The following is a 7,700-nucleotide window of genomic DNA, read 5'->3' as shown; positions in this document are numbered from 1 at the left end:
TTTAGGAAAATCCTCTCTCTTGCTTTTAGGCTTACTGAGAACTTTAGGAAGTAGCTAATTCACTCCAACACCCTACATTTTTCCTCCCAGCTGCCCTAAACCTTGATAGGCACAGAAACTGCATCCCAAGAAATAACTGGTGATTTTTTTTTTTGACAGAGTTTTGCTTTTGTTGCCCAGGCTAAAGTGCAATGGCGCAATCTCGGCTCACGGTAACCTCCACCTCCCAGGTTCAAGCGATTCTCCTGAGTAGCTGGGATTACAGGTGGCCTCCACCACGCCTGGCTAATTTTTTGTATTTTCAGTAGAGACGGGGTTTCATCATGTTGGCCAGGCTGGTCTCGAACTCTGACTTCAGGTGATCCACCCACCTCAGCCTCCCAAAGTGCTGTAATTGCAGGCATGAGCCACCGCTCCTGGCCACTGGTGATAATTTAACTAGTGTTTTGTAACTACTTATCAATAATAATCAACTTAACATCCCAGAATAGTGGAGTTCTCATTGTTTCTGTCTTTATCATTGGTTCAACCAACCCAACATTTTAGATGTGTGAATTATGGTATACCATTTCTTGAGACATTATTCCTTAGTTAGACAATTTAGGATGGCAAGAAACATGGAAAAACATTACTCAAACTTGCTTAAAAAAGAGTTATGTGTGTTGGTGAATGTAGCTGAAATTCAAATGTAAGACAATTTTCAGGGCTGGTTTACCAGCAACCCCTCCTCCTTTTTTTTCTGAGATTCCTTTCGTCTTGCCTTTTGCAGGGAGTTGGCTGCATTTTCAGCCTACTCCCTTTCATAGTGTTAAAGTGGCTGTTGTGTACAAGCCATCACACCGACAAACCACTGTGTTCACAGACGAGAAATGCTCCTACCTAAACATGATCAGCTACAGTCCCAATATTAGCTCCAATTGGACCACTTGGGTCACATGTCCTCCATGTGTTGATTGGATTCAGCCAACTGGGTGCAGCATAGCTATAGGGGCAGGTTCAGCCTCCATCGAGGTATATGGCCAATGTGGATAAGTGGTGGATACTAAATGAAAATATGGGTGACATTAAGAAAGAGGATTAAATGGATCATGGATTGGCAACCTACAATGTCAATTCATATTAAACACACACACACACCAAATTTGTCTGCTTTCATCTCTAAACAAATGATATGGTTTGGCTGCATCCCCACCAAATCTCACCTTGAATTGTAATCATCCCCACATATCAAGGGCAGGGCCAGGTGGAGATATTTGAATCATGGGGGTGGTTTTCCCCATATTGTTCTCATGGTAGTGAGTAAGTCTCGTGAGATCTGATGGTTTTGGTTTTATAAACGGGAGTTCTCTGCACAAACTCTCTTGCCTGCTGCCATGTAAGACATGACTTTGCTCCTCATTTGCCTTCTGCCATTATTTTGAGACCCCTCCAGCCATGTGGAACTGTGAGTCCATTAAACCTCTTTCCTTTATAAATTACCCAGTCTCATGTATGTCTTTATTAGTAGGATGAGAACAGACTAATACAACAATCATATCCGTTCATAAATATTTGCAAATATAGGATAAAGAAAATGTGGTATATATACAGAATGGAATACTATTCAGCCATAAAAATAATGAAACCATGTCTTTTGCATTAACATGGATGGAAACAGGGTCATGGAGGTTATTATCTGAAGTGAAACAAGCCAGACCCAGAAAGACAAATAGCACATGTTCTCACTCATAAGTGGGTGCTAAAAAATGGGTATTCATGAATGTAGAGAGGAGAATGATGAACAGCAGAGACTTGGAAGGGTGAGTGGGTGGAAGGGAGACGAATGATGATAAATTACTTCATGGGTACAATGTTCATTACTCAGGTGACGGATACCCAAAAAGTCCTGACTTGACCATTATACAATATATGCATGTAATTGCACTTGTACCCCAACATTACATGCATAACTCTGCCCTCCCCCAAGAAACAACTATACATTAGTTATTGCAATAGGCAGCATCTATGAGGGTCTCCAAATTATTTCCCCCTGTGATATTTATGCCCTCATGCAGCTCCTTCCCTCCAGCCTGGGTTGCACCAAGGAAGTTACTTCAATAGAATACAGCAAAAAAATGGGCCACCATTACTGAGATTAGAATTTCATCTTGTGTGCCAACTCTCACCTGCTTTCTCTGAGGGACACCATTTGCAACCATTAGAGATGTCCTACAATGAAGACCACACATAAAAGAACTGCCATCTCTGGCCAACAGCTAGCAAAGACCTGAGACTAGCAAAAAGTGACATCAGTGCACCTGGAAGCAGATTCTTACCCAGTCAAGTTTTCACACAAAACCTCAGACCCAGATGACATTTAATTGCAACTCTATAGGAGTCCCTAAGCCAGAGGAGTCAGCTCATCTGCTCCTAGATTCCTGACACACAGAACCTGTGATGTCAATAATTAAGTTGCTAAATATTGGGAGGATGTTTTAATGCAGCAATAGATGACAAATGCAAATATAATATCTCAAAACTGGAAACAATTTTAATATTTAACACTATGGGCTTGATCAGCCAACTTAACCTGGATCTACATTTTAAGAAAGATAAATCAGTGGCTCACACCTGTAATCCCAGCACTTTGTGAGGCTGAGGCAGGCTGATTAACCGAGGCCAGGATTTCGAGACCAGCCTGGCCAACATGGTAAAATCCCGTCTGTACCAAAATAATACAAAATTTAGCCAGGTGCGGTGGTGTACCCCTGTAGCCCAGCTACTTGGGAGGCTGAGGCAGGAGAATCGCTTGAACCCGGGAGGCACAAGTTGCCCTGAGCCAGGATTGCACCACTGCATTTCAGCCTGGGTGACAGAATGAGACTCTGTTTCAAAAAGAAAAAAACAAAAGAAAGAAAGAAAAAGAAAAAGAAAAAAGAGATGAGTTAGACCCTTTGATGCCATCCACTTACTGAGCATGTCACTGTGGCCAAGAAATTTAGCCTTCTATGATATTTCCAATTCTTTAAAAATTACAGTACCTATTTCATAAGATTATTGTGAAGACTAAATGACACAATCCATTACTCAATAAAGTGCTTGGCAGAGAATAAATCATCAAAGTAAGGTTTCTTTTCTTTTTTTTGAATTACTGTGTACCTATTATAAATCATACTCCTGCAGAACATTCATGAATATGGGAAATGCTCTCAATATATTGTGTAAACTTAAAAAAAATATGTGAATGCATCGGCCAAAAAGCTAGGGGTTTTTTATGTTAAAACATAAGCAGACTAATATTGTTTGTGGTGATGGCAGCACAACTCTGTGAATTCACTAAAAACCACTAAATATGGACTTTATGCAGGTGAATTGTATGGTGTAGGAATTATATCTCAGTAAAGCTGTTAAAAATGTACACAGTGCTTTTGTTTTCTGTTGTAGAACTTTGTTTGCCTCCTTATACATTTTGATATTCTCTATTGTGACCATGTTTTTGTTTGCTTGAGACAGTGTTACACTGTTGTCCAGGCTGGAGCGCAGTGGCATGATGTCGGCTCACTGCAACCTCAACTGCACAGGCTCAGGTGATCCTCCCGCCTTAGCCTCCCAAGTCGCTGGGACCACAGGCACATGCCACCATGCCCGGCTAATTTTTGTATATTTAGTAAAGATGGGATTTTTCCATGTTGCCTAGGCTGGTCTTGAACTCCTGGGCTCGAGCAATCTGCCCGCCTCGGCCTCCCAAAGTGCTGGGATTACAGGTGTGAGCCACCACGCCCAGCCAGCCACCACACCTGGCTGTTTTTTTTAATAATCAGAAAGTCTTATTAAAAATCTAATGAGTTTAATTTAAAAATACATGTAGTAAACAACTGTATAGTAGACATGCTTGTCCATCTTCCATTATGAAACTTTAACTATACGCAGTTTTATATGGATTTATCATTCCTCGAAGCTAAACAAACAAACAAAACTGTTTTGTCTTATTTTTGTTAGTCTATTAAATAGGATAGGTCAATGGACTTGATGACAGTTGGACAGAGGTCTCTGTTCTTTGCTGTGCTAGCTTCCAACACATGGCAGTTTGCATCATCAAAGTATTCAAGTCAAAAAGGCAGTAGATGTTGCCTGCTATGAAGACGGTGGCCACATACCTTTCTGACCCAATCATGGAAGTGACATCTCATCATTTTTGTAGTATTCCATTTATCAGAAGGAAGTCATTAGGTCCCATCCACACACAAAGAGGGAATTATAACAAGGGCATGGCTATTCAGGAGGTGGAGTTATTAGGAACTCTCTCAGAAGCAGCGGAGCCCATAAACCTGGAACAAGAGAATGAAATGGTTCCCAAAGAGATAATAAATCCCAGGCCTTGAACAGACTTCTGGGTAGAGAATAACCGACCAATCAATAAAGCATACTGAACCTATATCCTTTGTGTTTTTTAATAGTTCTTTCTCAGTGTTTCAGGGTAGATTATAAGCAAAGTTATTTTGAAAATACTGGAAAATGATTTCCACTGCTTTTCTTTTCCCTTCACATGATACAATACTCCTCATGGCAATCATATTTACTTACACCCCTTATAAAGTTTTGGCTGTAATAGAATAACAAAAATAAGACAAAACAATTTTGTTTGTTTAGCTTCCAGGAATGATAAATCCATATAAAACTGTGTATAGTTAGAGATAAAGTTTCATAATGGAAGACGGACAAGCATGTCTACTACACAGTTGTTTACTGCATGTATTTTTAAATTAAATTCATTAGATTTTTAATAAGACTTTCTGATTATTAAAACAAATGGCCAGATGTGGTTGTTGGCTGGGTGTGGTGGCTCACGCCCACCAACCTATAAGAAATCAAACCCTGCCAGCACCCGCACGAGCTGAAAGTGGATTCTTTCCCTGTTAAGCCTTAACAGGATTATGGTGAGAGAACCAAGCTAAACTGTGCCCAGATTCCTGACCATAGACCCTGTGAGATGACACACGTGTGTTGATCTAAGCCACTACCTTTTGGAATAATTTGTTCTGCAATAATCAATAACTAATATGGTCTATTACCGTGTTTACCAAATGGGAAAGACATTATGTTGGGACAACCAAAGGGAGTGCCTTTTTTATATAAGTGGGGAAAACTCCTCAATTTCTTATGCAAAGAGGTGTTCTCACCAGGAAATACAGTATTTCAACAAGTTGTCAGATTTTGGTAAATGGATGGTTGATGGGAACTGAGGTTAGAGCTCTATTTTGAAAGCAAACTGAGCTTACTTTCTTACAAAATGTCTCAAGGCACCTGTGTCTGACAGAATCCTCGCCTCAGGCTGTCATTTTTGCCACCACCACCACCCACCCAAGTCCATGCCCCTCCTTGTTATGGTAAGAATCAAAGCCTACAAGTCTTGGTTTCCACACGGGAACTTTTCACCATGTAATTCTGAATGCTTCTTTCTTAATTTGTAAGGATTTCATGGGGCAATTTGAAGCCTGTGTATAGGCTATGTTATGTACACACTATTAAGATAAAACTGTTTTTGCTCTCTGAGTGGATTCTTCATGGGGCTTCAATAGCAATGATGCGTTTTGGATAATAACGGGTTTACATCTGAGCACTTTCCATTATGCAATGAGATAAATGGCCAATTACCCCAGCTGTACACTGCGTGAGCTGCGTATTTAGAAAGTCTCAAGTCATCACTCTGACCACAGCAAATGTACATATATGGAACGTCTTCTGGGCAAATATTGTTACCCCCACATAATACCTCAGAAAGTAAAGCTGGACTTGAACTTTGCTATGTGTCCAAAACATTATTGTTAAGACGTAAGCTTTTTTTCCCTCTGTAGATTTTCATTCTCAAGGAGTGAAAGATGTTTCTTCCAGCTAACCTCAAAATTTATTCAGGATTTTTCGTATGTAAAACGTAGAGTACTTCATAGTTCACAAAATGTGTTTCCACATGTTTTCTCCCACAAACGTGTGATATATGCAGGAAGTATATTATGTATCTACTCTTTAGAAAAGAGTAATGGGAAACTGTTTTCAGGGAAGTGGTCAATGTCAGTTATATAGATGTAAAACAGCAGGCAGCCAGAGTTAAGTGAGAATATTCCAGCCTTAAATTGCACATGGTTCCCACGATATCCCCCATCTCTGCTATCTGTATTGGGTATTATATAATAAAATAATGCTTCTCAGCCGAACGAGCAGAAATGGAGTCATTTAGAGGAGCAGAACATTTCAATTCCCTAGCAACGCTTCTCCCTGGTAATGCCCATCTCAGAATTTGAGGCATAAACATCTCAACCAGCCATTTATTATTTTTTGCTTGTTACATTGTTCATCTCTTTCAATGCTATTAAACCAGTGTTTTGCTTCATAAGTGAAAAAAGATGCATATTTGCATTCTACATGGTTCTAATTGGCTTAATATTTACAGTAAAAGTGTTTACTCCCCTAATTATTAGATAAAAACATTACGCTATAGATTTAAATATCTTTTGCTTAAAAATATTTTAAGTATTCGCAGACTTCTACCCCTCAAAAAATTGTGGCGATTTTTAAGACTACAAACCTTAAGTGCCATTTTTACTTCAAAAGTGTAAAGTTAGCTATTAGTAATTTTTAAGACAATTGAATTCCCAAATCCCACTCAGAATACTACCTCTGTATTTTTCAACCTTCAAAGAGACTGAGTTTATAGATAAACGCATTTTTTCTGTGTGTAAGTTTAAATTCAGCTAATGAAAATTAGTTATGTCTAATTTCTTGACATACATAACTTCTAAGGAAAAGGTAAAACACAAATATAGCACAATTTTCTACACAATAGTTTAGCAAGGCGTCCAGGTGATAGTTTACTTTGACCTAATATAACACAATGTTTTCAGAATACCATAACTAAAAGTACATAAAATTATCATAGGTTATTATATAGATTTTTAGTTGTCAAAGCCACATTAATATTGTATGCCTATGAGAGAAAAGTGAGGTTGCCTTATGTTGATCATATATAAATGAGGACTAGTTAAAAATACTAGTTGAATTCAAAGTGAAATAAAAAAACATGAGTTTCTCTTCTACATAAATCATCATTGAAAATCTAGTCAAAGAGGCAGTCTAGAGTTGCCATGGACACATAGCTATTTTTATAATAAAGATAAAACCAACGTCATTGCTTTATAATGATGTTTTGTGAATGTTTTGAATATTACTGAATTATCCACTCTTCTAAGACAGTGAAGTTATTAACTAAAGGTGACCAATTAGAGAAGAGTAAGAACAGTTCAAAAAGAGGCTTTATTTGGATTAATGAAGATGGGGAAAACCTTTTTCTGGAAATTGTACAAACTCTGAAGCTTGAGTGAGTTGATCTATAATATTTCATTCCAGTATACATACCCCAAACCTTGCAGCATTAAACCCAAATAATGACAAAAACAGAAAGGAAGAGTGAACTCAAAATTTCCACAGTTCAGTTGAGATCTTTCTTTAATTATTTAGATAGGTAACCGCAATGATTGCACCCACAAAAGGTGCACATTTTTCCCCAAATAACTTAAATGTCCTTGTTCATGAGCAGCTAATAAATTAAGTTAGCTACAAGTAGTTACAAATTAAGTAATTTGTTCACAAAGATATTGGAAGTCCTGTCATCAGGCAGACTTTATGCAGGAAGAGCACATCATAGACAGTTGCAGAACTCAAATGTT

The sequence above is a fragment of the Pongo abelii genome, chromosome X (assembly GCF_028885655.2).
Source record: "Pongo abelii isolate AG06213 chromosome X, NHGRI_mPonAbe1-v2.0_pri, whole genome shotgun sequence".
NCBI classification, from domain to species: domain Eukaryota; kingdom Metazoa; phylum Chordata; class Mammalia; order Primates; family Hominidae; genus Pongo; species Pongo abelii.
Note: the sequence above shows the minus strand (reverse complement) of the source record.